Source organism: Stenella coeruleoalba (genome assembly GCF_951394435.1).
Source record: "Stenella coeruleoalba genome assembly, chromosome: 11".
In the NCBI taxonomy this organism is placed as follows: Eukaryota; Metazoa; Chordata; class Mammalia; order Artiodactyla; family Delphinidae; genus Stenella; species Stenella coeruleoalba.
The window spans coordinates 98,479,214-98,497,049 of record NC_137157.1 but is presented as its reverse complement, the minus strand read 5'-3'; the positions used below and the strand labels follow the sequence as shown (position 1 = coordinate 98,497,049).

The 17,836-nt window shown below is 55.2% G+C and overlaps 1 protein-coding gene across 2 annotated transcripts in view; it reads right to left on the bottom strand.

Moving 5' to 3' along the window:
• The window catches only part of TSPAN11 (tetraspanin 11), a 63,975-nt gene extending 47,102 nt beyond the window's left edge, over window positions 1-16,873 (bottom strand). For both annotated transcript variants that reach the window (XM_079937019.1, XM_079937018.1), the window contains exons 1-2: window positions 16,690-16,873; window positions 14,641-14,774 (exon numbers count right to left, since the gene is read on the bottom strand). The gene's annotated coding sequence lies outside the window, so the exon portion shown is untranslated. The remainder of the gene's footprint in view (window positions 1-14,640; window positions 14,775-16,689) is intronic.
• Window positions 16,874-17,836: the final 963 nt, after the last annotated feature.

Below are 17,836 nucleotides of genomic sequence, written 5' to 3'. Positions count from 1 at the left end.
TTAATTCTCCTAGTAACCCCATGAGCAGACATGAGCATCACCCCACGTGACAGATGAGGAAAGGGAGACAAAGGTTATAGAGCCTGCCTGGACCAGGCTGTCAGTAAGGAGGGGGTGGGATTCAGAGTCATGCAGACTGGCTTCAAAGTGGACTCTTCTCAGGGGGACCATATGCTCCACTTTGCCCGCCCAATGCCAGTTTCTCTGGACAGCCCCGGGTCACACCTATTGTCTTGGCATGACTATTTGCAGGGACCTTTTCACTTAAAAAAATATCCCGGTTTGGATGTTCATTCAGTCCTGGCTCTTCACCACTATCTTAAATTGGGTGTCAACAGTATTCAATATTTCTCAAGCCCCTGACTCTTTCTGCCCCGATCCCCTCCACACACTATAGGTTTCTCCAACCCACATGCTCTGACACTCAGGGTCACCAACCCTACTGAGAAGCATAAGGTGTTTCCCTTAACCACAGCATTTGCTAAGACCTGAGCTCAGCCTGTATCCTAAGCATGCCCCTCGGCACCTGACCTGAGGGTGTCATGGGATAGGGAAGGAATGAATGAACGGATGAACATACGCACCAGAGAGCCACGGAAAAGGCCCTGCACGCTCTGAGGGTTAGAGAAATATTTCCCACAAGTTCCCCAGGACACCTGGGTCAGAGGTGATGAGAAGGAGAGAAGCCAAACCTACAGCATCCTTTCCTCGGCCCGATGCACGCGAGTGTGGAGGACGTTTCGCGTGGAGGGTTCAGCACAGGCTCAGCACCTCCCAACAGGCCTCCCGGGACGTCCTGCCCAAGCCACCCACGGACCTTCTCTGTCCTCTCCACGCCACCCTCTTCTTCCCCTCATCTTTCAAGGCCAGCCCCAGGTGAGAAACCCAGACCTATGTCCATGGTACACCAAAGTAGAAAAACCCTTCTGAAAATAAAACAAATGAGGCACAAATGGGACCAGGACAGTTCCACTGGGGGGAAACACCTGGACACACAGGTGCTCCCGAGAGCAGCCCGACCTCAGAAGAAACCACAGGCTTTGAAAATGAACGAGCATCAGCCCCTCCTCCGACCCCCATGCACCCTGTGGGCTCCAGCCCTTGGGGATGGCTCTCCAGCTGAGGCTGGGGAAGCCCACAGCCCCTAAGGGCTGCCCCAGTGGGATCTCAGGGCTGAAAAATACACTGGCTTCCTCCCCCTCCTCCTACAGAAGGCTCAGCATCGCGGTGGCGTGTACACGCGCTGGGTCTGAAAGTAGCTCATTAAATAAACAAACGCCAGAGGGAGGCAGGTCGTTCTGCTCTGCGCCACAAACGTGTGCTTCCCCACTCACGGAGACGAGACGTTTGAGAGCACAGAGAAGCCGTCTCCAGCCCCAGCGCCTCGCCCAGGTTCTGGCCGGCAGCCCCCAGAGCCCAGCCCCCTGTAACTTCGGCCAGTGAAGAGCGGTGGGCCCCTCACCGGGGCCAGGTCTTTAACTGTCTCAACGGCTCAGCGAAGCCGGTGCTATCACCTCTATTTTATAAACAAGGAGGCTGAGGCTCCCCTGGCACACCGAAACATCAGGTCGTGGTGTCAGGGAAGCTAAGGTCAGGGCTCCTCAGGTCTGAGCTTTCCGTAGGCTTAGAGGGGAGGAGAGAAGTCACCTCCATCCAGAGTTGACTTTCCCGTCCTGTCTCGGGGCACCTCCCGAGAAGCCTTGCATAGCAAGGATGGAGGCTCAGAGGTGGCCCATGCAGGGCGAGCTCAGGATCTGTAAGGCAAGGAACAGTGGCAGCAGGAAGTCCTGAGAGCCCAGGCTGCCGGGACTCAGCAGAGGGTGGGACGTGGGGGTGAGACAGAGACAGAGCGTCACCCAACTTCCAGGGGAGCCGCACACATCAGAGTCCCCATGAGCGGCTGCCCCGGGACCGAGCAGGTGTGCACGGCTGCTCACTTAACAAGCTGCTCACCTGCCTTCTCTCTCTCCCTTCCAGTAAACCAGGCTCCTCACCACCCAGCCTTCCCTGCCAAGCCTGGGTGCCCTCCTTCTCAAGGGACCAGCTGGGTGAAATCCTGACTTTTACTGGAAGTTGCCAAGCAGGGACTGGGCAGCACAATACACAGTGGGAGGGCAGGTGGGGTGGGTGTCTCAGGGTTGGGCTGCCCAAGACCCGTGAGGGTGGGCAGTGAGGGTGGGAAGACGTGTGGGGGCTGGTACACCTGACTACTCCCCACCCCATGGACCCTTTTAAACATACGAACTAAACTGTGACCTGTAGGCAGACATCCTCCCCTTTTTCTAGAGGAGGAGAGGTGCATTGAAACTTACTTTAGTTTGATTCACCAGGTAGTCAAGACGGCTAGTGTTTGACCAAAAGCTGTCCTCCCCTCCTTCCATTATAATGGAGTTGGAGCTGGGTACATGGCCACTGAACCAGTGGCTACATTTCCCAACCGTCTAAGTGGCCGTATCTGGCTGTGTAGTAGTTTTTGACAAAGGAACGTGAGTAGAAATGCTACTTCCAAGCCTGAGCCTTAAAATATTGCCCCTGCACATCTCCACCATCTTCCCCCCTCCCAAGAACTGGGCCACAGATGTGCCTGAAATCCAGTTTCAACCACACAGACGAGGACAGCCCCTCAGAGCAATGGTTCTTTAACTGTAGAGTCTATGAGAATCCCCTGGAAGGCTTTTACAAACACAGGTTTCTGGGCCCACCCCCGGGGCCCCGCCCTGGTCATTTGCTTTTCCAACAAGCTTCTGCTGGTCTGGGGACCACACACTGCGTGTGGGTATGGTTGAGACAGAAGATCCCCGCAGGACCTCATGGAGCAGGACAGCCTGCCTACCCCGGACCGTTCCAAGAGAGAAAAACACATTTTGTTCTTTAAGTCACTGTCCTGTGAGGTGTCTGATACAGCCATTCAGCCTTGCCTCTAACTGAATTGTATCCTAGGGGTCACATTCTTCTCTGTATGACATCCCATTGAAAAAGAAGAAAAAAATTCTGTTCCAAGTCCACCTCCAGGGGCCGCAAATTCCTCCTTGATCGGATACACACAGAGCCAGGATGCAATCTCAGGTGTACGATTCCCCAACTAGACCGAATCGCTATGCATGCTCTCTCCCAGGTCTCGCATGTTCCCCTGAATCAAATTATCGCCAGATCCCCTTCTCTTCACCACCAAGGTCTGAAGCCTCGCGTCCTCATCCAGTCCTTCTGCAGCCGCCACGGCCCGCACAGGTGGACCGGGCTAGGGGAGCAGCGGAGGCTGATGAGACGTGAGACCCTAAACCCACCAAGGAAAATCACCGCCGCTCTGAACTAAGACCGCAGGGTTTTAATTCTGATACACTGGGTCTCAAAAGTACCTTTAAAAAGAACAATGCACTGCTGTCAGATGTACTTACTGCTCCCACTAAAACCAGCTTAATTATAGCGAAGAACACAGTCTATAATTTTTCCCACACTCAGAGATGGATCTATATTATAATTTCCCTGATCTTTTTGAATGAATGGATTAAGCTTTCCACCAAGAAAGAGCTGCTCTTTTCATCACCCACGTGGAGACACACGCGTGAGGCCCTGTGCAGGCGCGGGGGGCTGCTTGGCCATGACCCCCAGGGAAGGCTGGTGTTCAGCACGAGGGGGACTGGGTTGGGGAAAACATGTGTCCTGGACCCCAGGCGAGGGACAGGCGCCGAGGGCTGTCCTCCCTTCCCGTGATTCGCAGAGAGTGATGCTAGGAATGTCCGCTAATGGACACGGTGTGGTGTGTACAGAGGCATCGGCAGACGGGGGAGGGCAGGGCCCAGGGGATCTAACTCAGGGTGCCCCTTGCTGTGCACCAGCACGTGGGCAGGTCCCTACCCCTCTGTGTGCCTCTGTCTTTATCTACACAATGAGGACGCTGGTGTTCTAACGGGACATTCTTTTAAGTAAATTTTCTGGTAGAACCTCAACATATAAAACAGATGAACTGCAGCTTCTCTGGCAGAAGGGGTGTGTTAAGCCCCTTCCCCATCTAAGCTCACTTGATCGCTGTCTCCCCTCCCACTCCCCCAAAGCCCGAACCACAAAGAAACCCGCCCTAGCGCTCTCTGAGACGATGCAGGCGTGAGCTTCGTTACGCTTTAACTCCATAGACCCAGAGGATATTTCTAGAACTGAAAGTGACGTCCGAGATCATCTGAGGAGTCTTTCACTTGACAGACGGTTCGGCGTGTGATGGTCCCCGCTGGCCTCAACCCCACCCTACTCTTTCTCTTTCTCTTTCTATTGTGGCAAACTACACATAACATAAACTCTACCACTGTCACTACCTCAGGTCACTTGCACAGATATATAATAAGGCCAGTGGGTGAGCAGCTCTCAGCAGGACGAGAGGCCGGCGCTCTTAGCGTCCCCAGCCCACAGACAAGGAAACTCACCGGGGGGCACACGAGCCAGCGTGAAGTACAAATCCACCCGCTCATCCACTCCCTGTGCTGCTGCCCCGTCTCCCAGACAGCGTGGCAGGCCGTCCTGCCCAGGCTCCCGGTGCCGGGCCCCCCAGGAGCACGTCCTAGTTTGGGTCCTGCCGGGCCGGTTCACTCTGTGGGCTGCTCTCCAGTTCTGGCCGTGGCATCAGGCTTCGCTGATTCGTGCCCAGCTCCCGGCTGACGGTGAGAGCATCTCCGCCAGGAGGCTTCTGCTCTGCTCTGCTCCGTGCCCTCGGCTTGGGCCTGGGGACCCCGGGTCAGGAGGACTGGCCCCCTCTCTCCCCCCAGGGCGGCTCCCAGTGCATCTGACTCACACTGTCCAGGCCCTGGACTCAGCCAGGGAGCCTGAGCCCGGGCTGGGTCTTTGGAAGCTGCACCGGGACCCTGGGGGCTGAGGCCATGTGACCAGGGCTGGGCGAAAAGGCTGCCAACCACACGCAGGCCCAGAGGAGGCGGCGGCCAGAGATGCCAGCCAGGCGGTTCTGCTCCAGCCCCTCTGGCGCAGGGTTAGGCTGGAAGCATCGGAAGCAGGTCTTCCCATCACTCCGCCATCCACCCGTCGGTGGTCCAGCCGACACCCGGGTGCTAGTGCCTTGTAGAAATCAGAGAAGGTTGGAAGGGCCGGGTGAACGTGACCCTGAGAGTGGAGGGAACCCCCCCACACCCACAGCCCTCCAGTGAGCCTGGCAGAAGCGGGGGACAGTCTGGGCCTGTGGGCCTCCCAAGCTTGGATTCGGGGCTCACAATGGAGCTGGAGGAACTGGGGGTGATGCTGTTCTTAGAGACCAGGGTGCATTTCCTCCGTTGTGGGTACTGAGCAGGGAAGGGGGTAAGACACACTCCTCATAGTCTAGAGCAGGGGTCCTCAACCTCCCCAGGGCCGTGGCCTGTTAGGAACCGGGCCGCACAGCGGGAGGTGAGCGGCGGGCGGGCGGGCGAGCGAAGCGTCACCTGCCGCTCCCCACCGCTCACATCACCTCCTGAACCGTCCACCTGCCGCTCCGCACCGCTCGCATCACCACCTGAACCGTCCACCTGCCACTCCCCACCGCTCACATCACCTCCTGAACCGTCCACCTGCCGCTCCCCACCGCTCGCATCACCGCCTGAACCATCCACCCGCCCCCCGACCCCCACCCGGCCATGGAAAAATTGCCTTCCATGAAACCAGTCCCTGGTGCCAAAAAGGCTGGGGACCACCGGTCCAGATGGTGCAGGAAACAATCGGGGCCCATTAACAATGGTCCCAGCCCTCAGACTCAAGAAGGACTTGCCACCAGGCTTGACTCGGGGACCCAAGTCCCCGGACATGGACGCTCTGACGACACTGCTACCCCCGCCCCCAGCATGGTTCTCTGATGTTTGGTTTGGGCTTTCACATACACGGAGGGAAAATTAACGTCACCCGTACCAGCTGTGTGACCTTGGGTAGGTCACCCAAGTACCTGAGCCAGTCTCCCCCTCCGCCCTCCAGGGGTAAGAGGGTGCGGACCTCCGAGACAGTGACCATGAAGGCCAGGAAGTGTGGGTGAAGCGCAGCTTGCCCCTCCCCCCATCACACCAGCAGCAGCAGTGCCTCCGTCGAGGGGATGATCGATGGCGGTCTGAAGGCTTTGTGGCTCTAAGGGACTAGCCAGGCTGCAGGGGCGATGCTCTGGCGGGCAGGAGGGGCCCTGGAGAAGCCTATATCATGGTGCACGTGACTCTGGCTTACGGACATTCACAACCTGCTCCTGGGAGTCAGAAAGGCACAGACACTCCTTTACAGGCATCGGGAAATTAAAAAAGAAAAAAAAAAAAAAAGCCCAAATGACACAAAAACTCATCTCTGTTCCCAGAGACGATTGGTACAATTTCTCATTTGCTTTCAAAACAGTGCCTGTCTTGTCTCTGGAGCGGGACACCGTGGCTGAGAAGTAAGCCTGAAAGACCGTTCCTTCCAAGGAGTTATGACGTGGAGGCCCCTGAAACTGTATGGAAAAATGTTACTATTTACGTGCTGGGGTCCCATAGGCTTTAGCACATCCCCAAAGGGGTTCATGACTTTGCTCCACGAAAAGGTTAAGGTTCCTTCTTCGGGTAGGTACAGATAAGACCTGAACTATGAACTCCTACGGGAAGGGCTGTGTCTTAGACACAGGCTCAGGGACCCCGTTGGCCCCAAGGATGCAGCAGAGGCCAAGCTGGGGAGGAAGCCAGGTGTCCCGGGTATCCAGACCCCGCTTCAACTTGCTTTCTGCCAGACGCACGGATGGTGTATCTATGTGCGTGTGTGTGCAAGGCTGCGGGAGAGGACGTTCATGCATCCAATTCTAAACTCCCATTTTCACTTTGGGTCTTGGATGTAAATCTGCTAGGTCTTAAGTCCAGGAGATGATGTAATTTATCAAAGAGAGTTTGGAAGCTGCTAAGCTCCCTGATAAATAAGCCATGTTTCTTCATCCCAGGTCTGTGAAAACATATTTTCTACGGACTTAAAAACCTAAGAAACCTTAGAAACCTAAGAAACCTTAGAAACCTAAGAAACCTTAGAAACCCCCACCTTGGAAAGTATTAGAATCTTCCCCCTGCAGGAGAGCCAAGCATACAGAAACTTGTCTTTTTAGAGATACTTGACCTTTCTGGGCAAGGAAATAATGTACGCACATGGCAACTAACCAGCAACCCCCGCACTGTTACCCTAATTCTTTCCAAAAAAGAACTGTAGTTCCATGAGTTCCAGAGGGAGGATGTTATAGAAACGGACTTGGCATCAGAATATCCTAGCTATTGCCCACATCGGCTCCCTAGTCGGGTACCAATTACATCATCACCAGGAGCATCACTACCCATTGTTCCCAAGGTCTGGAAAGCTGCCCGCATGTCCCAGGTCTAGAAGGTGGAGAAGAGACTTCTTAGACACCAGTTCAGCCTCACGTGTTGGCCAGGGAGGCCCAGAGGGTGGAGGCCATTTCTCCACTCTCACCAGGTAAGAGCTGGGACTCAAACGCATATCTCTGGTCCTCAGTCCTAGTTTGGGGGTTGCGGGGAGCTGCAGACTCACAGCGCTGCCCCACGGTCATGATCTCTGAGCTCTTGCTGCCTCTGGTCATAACCAAGGCCACCAACACCAGGACAGCAGGAGCTAAGGAGCGTAGAGTGCCCTGGAGACGCGAAAACTCTAAAAGGATGCCTTGTTACTACTGATAGCGATGATAGTATGTAATATGTAAAAATCTGTCTATCAATTTAGCTGCTAATTTTCCAAATGAGGAAGGAGGAATGGAAGAACCCAGCCAGCTCTGTGGGGAGCAACTGCATTTTTGACAACCCAGATGGAGTCTTTATCCCTGGATGCTCGTGTGCCTCTGGCCCTTGAATTCTAAGATAGCACAACGGCAATCCAGCCTTTGGGTGGACTCACACCCTTCCAAGGACACCCAGGACACTGGGCAAGGCTTGGGAGAACTGGGAGTAATTGCTTTACATGTTCATAGGCTCCCCAGCTTAGATTTACTGAAATGCCACATCATGCCTGACTGTGGGCAAGCTTCCCCTCCACTTCCACCGATCTCGAGGCCAGACATCCCCGGGTTTGTCAGCTGCGGGATTTGGGGAAAGTCTTTAACCTCTCTGTGCCTCAACATTCCCAACTATAAAATGGGGATAAGAGCACTGCGATGACTGTAGGAGATAATGTATGTTAAAACCTATCACAGTGCCTGGCACATAGCAGGACATCAGTAGGTTCTAATCCCTGTGACATTTTTACAAATGCCCCATGGGCTACATTGTTGGAGGGCCAGCAGTTGGGGCGAAGTATCCTGGGGGGATCTGCCTTCCCTTGAGGGAGTGGTTGGGAGAACAGAATTCACCCTCAGTTATGAGGTGATGGTCAGCAATACAGCCTTCCGACTTCCCAGGCATGTATAATGTTCATTCAAATGATTTCAAGATAGCTCAGAAGTGTGCTTAAATCCCTGCATTTACCACATGGGTACCTTCTATAAGTTAATGTACTAAAAGACAATCATATCTGTAGTAATGGAAAATAGCGCCCAAAGCTAAAATTGCTATTTATGATATCTGTTAAGGATAACATGATTGCTGTAGGTGGTAGTGTTATTCTAGTCCCAAGCTCTGCTTCCTGCAACCATTTCACCTCCCAGGGCCTTGGTTGTGTATAAAATAACAACTACAGTTACGTCCAGCCTTGAAATAACCTTCAAGGCCTTGCTATCCCCTCCCGCTGGCTTCCTCCTGTCTTGCCTTCTCCACCTAACCATCTCTGACGTTTGCCTGCAAACAGGAAGGTTTAAGTTTGAAAGGCCAAGCCAAGAGCAGTGGTCTCAAACTTGAGGTGCATCAGAATCCCCTGGGGGGCTGGTTAAAACGCAGTTTGCTCCCCGCCTCCCCCCAAGAGTTCCTGAGTTGGCAGGTCAGGTGGGGTCCTGAATTTTGCATTTCTAACCAGCTGGGGGATGTTGACACTGCAGACACTGCAGGTCGAAGACCTCGCTTTGAGAATTACTGCCTTAGGGCAGTGATTTTCAACCTTAGCTGCACTAGGACACCCTCCCCACCCCTCCCGCCAAGGAATGTAAAAAACCCTTATTCCCAGGCTTCACCCCAGGTGAACTCGGTCGGGATCTCAGAGGGGAGCAGCCCAGAGACCCTGGTTCAGAGGCTAAGCTTCCCTCCAGCCGCGGTGCCCACATCCAGAGCCCTGGGTGCTGAGCTGTCCACGGTCACAGCCTGGGGCTGACGGCTATGGCCCAGCAAACCGTTTTTGCACGGGACCAGTTCAAATGTTTCAGTCTTTGCGGGCCTCTGGCCTCCGCTGTATGTCCTTCTTTGTTTTTTGTTTGTTTCAGCCCTTTAAAAAGGTAAAAATCGGGGCTTCCCTGGTGGCGCAGCGGTTGAGAGTTCACCTGCCGATGCAGGGGACGCGGGTTCGTGCCCCGGTCCGGGAAGATCCCACATGCCGCGGAGTGGCTGGGCCCGTGAGCCATGGCCGCTGAGCCTGCGCGTCCGGAGCCTGTGCTCCGCAACGGGAGAGGCCACAGCAGTGAGAGGCCCGCGTACCGCAAAAAAAAAAAGGTAAAAATCATCCTCAGCTTGCAGGTCATCCAAAAACAGTTTGCAGAGCCCTGGAGAACAGCCCGTTATGCAATTATTAAATCTAATGATGGAATCAGCAACTCACAATCAGCATTAATCATACAGTAAAGGTAGAAGGCAGACCGATTCAAAGGGACTAAATGTACGATGTAAACATGGTTTCTCCCGCTAATCTTTTACTTGTTATCATCGCTGTTTCTTTCTAACCCAGTTTTTCTTTCTACATTAAAAAGGGAGGGGGGGTGGTAGAGGCAGGACAGGAATAAAGATGCAGACGTAGAGAATGGACTTGAGGACACGGGGAGGGGGAAGGGTAAGCTGGGACGAAGGGAGAGAGCTGCATGGACATATAAACACTACCAAATGTAAAATAGATAGCTAGTGGGAAGCAGCCGCATAGCACAGGGACATCAGCTCGGTGCTTTGTGACCCCCTAGAGGGGTGGGATAGGGAGGGTGGGAGGAGGGAGACGCAAGAGGGAGGGGATATGGGGATATATGTGTATGTATAGCTGATTCCCTTTGTGATACAGCAGCAACTAACACACCATTGTAAAGCAATGATACTCCAAAAAAGATGTTAAAAAAAAAAAGGGGGCGGGTGGGCTTCCTTCCACCCTCCTCCAGCTCACGGTACCAGTACCTGCTTCCTAGAACTTGCTTGGAACTTTCGGTTTCCAGCAACTTAAAAGCCCTCAGCGACGTGCTCAGAGCTGTCTGAAAGTGCAAACTGCCTTCTGAGTATTTCATTCTCTCCCAGGGCTCCTGGTTCTAACTTCCGGTCTCACCCTCTCTGCCCACAGACAGAGGAGTTTCTTTCTTCTGGAATAAAATTCCTGGTTTCCCTAAGCCTCTGCGTGTGCAAAACCCACTCCAAACTGTGGAGTCACATGGCACCTGCACGTGGCCCCTTCTCCCCCTCCCCCTCCTCTCCAACCCTGAGAGCCCTGGGTCCCTGGTCACTAGGCCACTCCCTCCTCTGTCCCAACCTATCTGCTCAGTTTGGGCATAAAAATAATCGTACCCGGAGCAGCTGGTGAGCGTCTCTAAACGGGCCTCAGAACTCCTAGAGGCTTTGTGCTTTCCAATCTGTTCCAGACCTCAGACGAAATGGACAACACCCACCTCTACTCCTTTCCTTTGTTCTTTTCTTCTGAACCTTTAAAAACCCCTAGAACCTGTTAGTGAATGACCTAAGCTGACTTTTAAAAAATGTAAATGATTTAAAGCAGGAGGGTGGAGGCCTGGAAAGGAAACGGCAGCCTCCAGCATTTTCCAAAGATATAAATCACAAGCAGGGATCCGAGGGCACTTCCCCAGCCCACTTGTTTAAAGGATTAGCTCTGCCCTAACTGGGCCACCATCCACAACTGTGACCCACAGGAGGGTCCTCGCTGGCTTCCTGGGCCAAAACCAAGTCTAGCCTCACAGGGCCCCGTGCCTGGTTTAATGCTCGGCTGTTTCATCTCAGAATTCTTTTTGTTTTATTTTTGCTGTACGCGGGCCTCTCCCGTTGCGGAGCACAGGCCCAGCGGCCATGGCTCACGGGCCCAGCCGCTCTGCGGCATGTGGGATCTTCCCGGACCGGGGCACGAACCTGTGTCCCCTGCATCGGCAGGCGGACTCTCAACCACTGCGCCACCAGGGAAGCCCCATCTCAGAATTCTTAATAATTTATCTTTGAACCTGTGTTTTGTAAGTGAAGTCTCATGGGACGGTGGGCATGAATGCGAGCTGGGGAGATACGCACAGTATGTGGACCCACTGTTCCTTGAGGCCGCACTTGACCTGGTGCTCCTGATGCCCCAGGAGCACAGAATCCCAGGGCATCCTTGATGCGCGGGCTTCAGAAAGCCTCAGAGAGAGTACAGGTAAGGAGTCACGTCCATGACAGAGCAGCCTGGGAGGCCAGGCTCCCTGCTGGAACCCGAGCTTGATTCAAAGCCGACAGAAAGCTGTGCATTCTGAGAAACGACAACAACCAAGGGCCGTCCTGGGATAGCCTGTCTTTCCCGATTTCTGCTACCTCCTGCATTACTCACCCACGTACACTGAAAATGATGACACAGGAGGAAAGGAAGGACAGCCTTTTCCCTTTCCCTTCTGTCCCTCCTTCACCACTAGGCCAAAGGTGCTGTGTGTTGATGGAACGTGTGAGGCCAAAGGTGGTGTGTGTTGATGGAACGTGTGTGTATCAAGAAGTGAAACAAAAACACCTGAGTTAGTTTCTTGCCCCATGTCTGCTGTCCTGGTAGGAACAAAATACACGCGCACATACGAGCTGTGAAATAGGAATCGTGTCATTTTGGTGTTTCAGCGTATGAGTGAAATGAGCACCTATTTACATTTAAAACAGGCGTTGCACAATATAAAGGCGAATGTAAAATTCACGCAAGTCATTCAAAACTTTAACTTTTCTTTACTTACAATGTCATTAAAAAGCAAGTAAAAAAACCACATCATGACAAGTCAATAAAGAGGCCACGGAAGAAAGGAAAAAGCTTTGTATTTCAGTACCTATAGGCACTTTTTCCTGCTTTTTGAGTTAAGGGCGCGGGCGTAGGGATTTCTCTTTCAGGCACAGACTTAGGCATGGCTGAGGAGTGCTTCTGAAATATCCGCCCAGTGGACATTTACCGAACCCCTACCGCTCGCCCAGCTTCGTGCTGGTTGCCAGGAAAAGAAAGTCAATTTCCATCCTCCAGCAGGGGTGAGGTATACCATTCTGAAACCCGGGTATGGGACATTGTTTTCCAAACGTCAGAACCCTCGTACGTGTCTAGTAAAGGGGCTTCTGAGAGGGAAATCTCTTTACGATATTTCATGAAACTTGGGCTTTTACCTGTCAAAAATGCTTCAGAGTTCAGCTACCACTCTACACGGTCAACCAGGATAGGTAATGCTTTTTTATTAAAATTTTGCAATCGGTTCCAGACCTCAGGCAAACCGACACAAACAGCTCACTCCTGTCCTTTGTCTTTTTTCTCTTCTGAGCCTTTGAAACACACTAGAATCTGTTAGTAAATAACATAAGCTGATTCTGAAAAAATGTAAGTGATACAAACCAGAAAGGGGGGCACTGGAGAGTGAATCCCTTTCAGTTCTGTGGCTCTGAATCATTTTTTCAGATGGAGAAACAAATTTTCATTTATGTTGAAATTTGGCTGATAAAAAACTTTCAAAACACGGGGTCCGTGTTTAAAAACAAGAGGAAGAACCCATATGTCAGGACAAGGTGAGAACCACTTTGGGTTACCTCCCCCCGCCAACACACATTACCACTGGAGAGGGTCTGGGTACCCTGCTCGTGATCTCAGCAGATCGGGGACCCAGCCGAGCAACTTCCCGTAACGTTTCCTCAACCTCTGTAATATCCTCAAGTCTTGAATTCTTGGTATTTGACAGCAAAGCTCCTTAAGCCTTTACGAAGGGCCATGTGCATAGCCCCCGAGGAGGGGGGCAGTGAGCACGGATGGCAGAAGTTCTGGAATACAGCCAGCTCCTCTCACAGCCAGGTGGGGAGGGGAATGGCCTAGTTGGAAGGGCACCCAGAGGAGGTAAGGGACGGGGCTAGCCTTGGGGGGGGAAGCCTCGGGGACCTGAAGCCAGGCTATGACCTAGAGACCGTCTCCTCCGCTTACAGAGCAGGAGAGGTCACGGAAGGCGCTCAGGAGAAGGCAGAGTCCAGATTCCAGGCTGGACAGCTGACCGCCCGGGCTCTCTGCCCCCTGGCACTTTCCAGACCCTTCTCTGAGCTCCAGCTGTGGCCTGGGTGAGACCCCCACCCCCACCCCCGCTGCAGTCTGCACTCAGCTGTTCTCGCCTCTCCTCCGGGGAGTAAGTTTCATCTCCTTCACAACTGGCTGCTCGGAGGTCAGGGCTGGGTCTTTATTAGCCTCACGCCTGTGGCACACAGGGAACGTGAGAATATTGACCCCCGCCCGAACCCCTCTCCCCCCTCCACCACCTCTATTGGCTCTGCCCTCTGCCTGTGTCCTCTTGGAAGGTTAAAGCTTCTGGACCCGGGAACGCACAAGCGTCAGCCCAGCAGGGATGCGTACAAGAAGCAAGGTCAACGTCAGAGGAATTAGCAGAGGGCTGCGTCCTGCACTCAGTCCCTTCTGTCCACTTCTCCCGTCTCTCTCCTCAACCAGCCACCTAAAACAACCCCACAAACAACTCAACCTCCTTCCCCGTCCTTGGGCGGACTACTGACGCCCAGCCCTTGGGGTTTAGCAAAGGTGGTGATGAACTGTATTCTGTGCCCCAAACCTGGGCACAGCACCGGACAGGGGAGTCACCCCGCCATTCACAAATGAATTTACAAGAAGCGACAAAGGAGGGATGTTTTCCGTGGCTGCTTCAATATAGGGCGTGGCATGCCATCCACCTGGCTCTCCAGGCTCAGGAATCACTCAGAGAGAAGGGCGTCCTCCACTACCAACTACTTGAGAAAAACCAGGCGGAGCAAACTACTGGGGAGAGACACGTGCATCTGGGCAGTCTGCCTGGGACACACCCAAAGGAGGATGATGGCAGACGGGAACCCCGCACAGGCAGCTCACCAGTATCAGCGTGTCTCCTATCCACTCTGTGATGTCCACTGCTTCCTTCTGGTCCAGAACCCCGCACACCCCATGGTGCAGAATCCTCTTCACGTTAATCTTGACCCAAAGCTCAGGAAATTAAACCAGTTGCAAAAAAGCAACCATATCATGAATTCCACGGCCAAGCAGTGATGGTTGACGGGATGACAGCTCTGCATGTCTGAACCACAGCCTTTGGTCATCCCCGAAGGCTGAGTGTGCGTTACTCCCCGTCCCAGTACTGTAATTTCAACTTGGAGTTGAAAAGGCCCCATCGTCTTCGGATGCAATGGCTTTCTAGTTTTATTTTAATGGGAGGGCCCTTTCTTCAAGGGAAGTCCTATATGGAAGCCAGCCCCTAACTCACATTAGTCCCGAGCTGGGGTGTGCAGAGCCCAGGGCCCTGCCTATGGGCCCGCTCCCCCCTCACAAGCTCCCAGGAGCACGATGTGAAAGACGCGCATCCCTCTCCCTTATTGAGTTACTCACTCACTGACAGCTTCTCCGGAGCACCTACTAGGCTCCAGGTGCGGTGAGCCAGCAGGTAACAGGAGGTCCCTCCTCGGCAAAGCTCTCAGCGTGGCTGGATGCAGCTGAGAGCGGTTCAGATGGTGCGGAGAGTGCTAGGAAGGAAACAGATCAGGGCAATGTGACGGAGGCCGGGAGGTGGCCACTTTGGATAGAGGGTCACCTCCTCTCTGAGGACGTGAAATGTGGGCTAGACCAGAACTATAATCTGGAAAGATGCTGATTTTGACCAACGAGGAAACAGACCCAGAGAGGTGAAGGGACTTTCCCCAGGTCACACAGCGGGTAGGAAGCCGAGCTGCACTGAACCCGGGTTTCCAGGGCTTCTTTACGAAGCAGCTACTACGGGCCAAGAAGCCTTGGTGACAGGTGACATCCAGGGGTGACAAACCACAACCACATCCCGGTGTCTGGGGCTGTGAGGACTCTTGACGCCCTCCCTGCCCTCCTTGGCAGGTGCAGCGTTGGTTCTAGAGGATGCCCCGTGACCAGAAGATGGAACCCTGAGGCTGGTGACCAGGGACAGAGAGCTCCCTCCTCTGCCATCTCCCTGGCCTGAACTGTGGCCTGACTGCTTCTGGTGGTGGTGACAAGCAGAGAAAAGCCAGCCGGGGGGTGTGAAGGTCCCAGCCCACCTGGAGGAGGGTCTCTGCACAGCTGAGCTGCTCCAGGGCTATGATTTGAAGACCTGCCAAGCCGGCTGTCCTCTTGTGCTGTGGAAGCATCCACACCGAAGGGGCAGCACCAGACAGGCCTGCGAATACCTCACACTCCAAGAGATCGAGGCCCGGCACCGGGCAGACACTCCTATCTCTGGAATATTCTAGGGAGCGGTATGAAGACAGCTGCTGCTGCAGCCCACAGACCTGGCCCCCGATGCATTCCCCAAAGCCCAATCGGCGCGCCCGTGGGCCTGGCCTTCACTCTTTGTCCCTGGAGCCTCCCCGCTGTCAAAGCACTTTGCTTAGCCAACTTGAGCCTCCAGACACCTCCCGAGGTGGGCAGGACAGCAGTCATTAGTCCCATTTTGCACACGAAGCAACTGAGTCCCAGGGGGACAGGCGCAGGGAACACGCTACTGCCGTGGTGACCCTCCACCAAGTTCTGGTTCAAACCCAGGTCTCCAACTCCACCTCTAATCCAGCTGCCCACAGCTAACCACAGACCACCCGCTCCGGCCGAACACCACCCAGGTCTCTCCCACACGGCCACCTACCCTAGGCCCTAGGGTGCACTTGGGGTTTTTCCAGGAGCTCCCTTCTCTCTCCACGCCACCCTGCCCCACAGTGGGTGCCCATGTGCTGAGACGGCCAACACTCACCCCCGCACCCTCGGCAACTGAGACCCAGCTTGAGATGCCCCTTTCATATTTCCAGCCAAGTCATGTGTGTGAACGTACAGCTGGTGAAAACAATACACCTAGAACCTTCCACACCTCCTGTCCTTCCATACCAAGCCAGCCAGCTGCAGGCACAGGAACAGGGAGGACACACAGGTGACAGGGCCTGCAGAGCCGGGTTCCCCCAAGTGCACAGATGCGCCCATGAAACTTGTGGACCACCCTGGCAGGCAGACGGACCCACCGAGAACGATCCTGTGCCCGCACAGGAGACACGCCAGCTGCCAACACTGGGCAAGGCCTTGCCGGGGGTACGGAACCAAGGGCTGTACCCATTCTAGTTAGGATGGCTCTGGGCCTGTCACCTCGGGCCCGTGCATAAGAGCCACCAGAAGTCCAGGTGGACAAAGAGAATGACGTTTGGAGGAGAGACAGACGCGCACTGAGGTCCCGAGCTCCCTCCCGAGACACTAAGTGCAGACGGGCAGTCTCCGGAGGACGGATGGGAACAGGGCAGCCAGCGGTGCGTGCTCGCCCCATCCTGCCCCCATCCTCCCGGGAGTCGGCTGCCCGGGCCCGCCGGGCCGCGCTCGGCCACGCAACTCCCAGTCCCTCCCGCGGGAGTCCCGAGCGGCCGCCGGGCCCCCTCCCGCGCCCCCGCCCGCACTCACCGGTCGCGGGCTCCGCAGCGAAGGCCGCCGGCGCCGGGGTGGGGCTGCAGGGCCAGCGGGTGAGGACCGCAGCCGCGCTCAGCCCCGCGCTCGCTCTGCACTTCCTGCGGCCGCGCCCCGCCTCCTGAGCGCCCACCCCCGGCCCCTCCAATACCCGGGCTCCTTCTCCCGCCGCCCCGCCGGCCGCCCGTCTTTGTTAGGGGTTGGCCTTTCTCCCGTTCAGAGCGCACGAAGCGAATCCAGTCCGAGTCAGGGCAGCTGTGCGGTGGCCCCGGGGTCCCTGCGAGGAGGGGGGATGGATGGATGGATGGATGGGTGGATGGATGGAAGTCGGGCGGCTTGCAGACACCCTACCCGGGCCTCCCGGAGGCCTCCCTGTCCCCCCAAGTGGGCCCCTAGTGGGGCGTGAAACCCCTCAGGGTAGTGGGGGAAGCTGGCCGTGGGGGTGTGCGGGGACTCTAAGGACCGGCCCGTGTGATCACAAAGAGCCTCCCCATCCTCCCCGCTTCCCCCCAGACCCACGTACACAAGGAAGACCCCATCCCAGCCCTGTCCCTCTGAGAGTCCTGTGGGCCGTCAGCTTTCCATTTCCTGGGCTCTGGGAGTCAAGGTCTCCTTCCGGACTGGAGAAAAAAGCGAGTCGACACAGCCCATCTGTCCCGCCCTGGCCCAGAGCAGGGGCAAAGCTGCCTGAACTGGATCCAACCGGTGGGGCCTCATGGTTCCTGTTACCTGCCAAAGCAGCAGAGGCCTGAGCTTACCCAACCGTGGTCTTTTCAAATTTGAGCACAGAAAGCGCCGTTACCCATTTACCAGGCTGCTGGTCCAGGGCTGCCAGCCATCCTCCCCGCACCTCGGGCTGTGAAAGGGGGGCAGAGGGGAGGTGGGATGGGGGCCTCTGAGGGAGGTGACGGCAATAGTCCCTGGGGAGGAAGCACTGAAATGGGGGGTGACTGGGGAAGATGCAGCAGAGGCGGGTCTAGAGAGCTGCTTGGGGTGAGGGTCTCAGGAAGGAGGCCTTCGGGGCGCTGGGGGAGAGGGAGACAACAGGAGCACCGAGAAGCTGAGATGAAGGACGAGTGTAGACCAGGCAGGGCAGGCCGGGCTGAGGGCAGAACCCGGTCTAAGCAGGGAGAGGGTGGGTGAA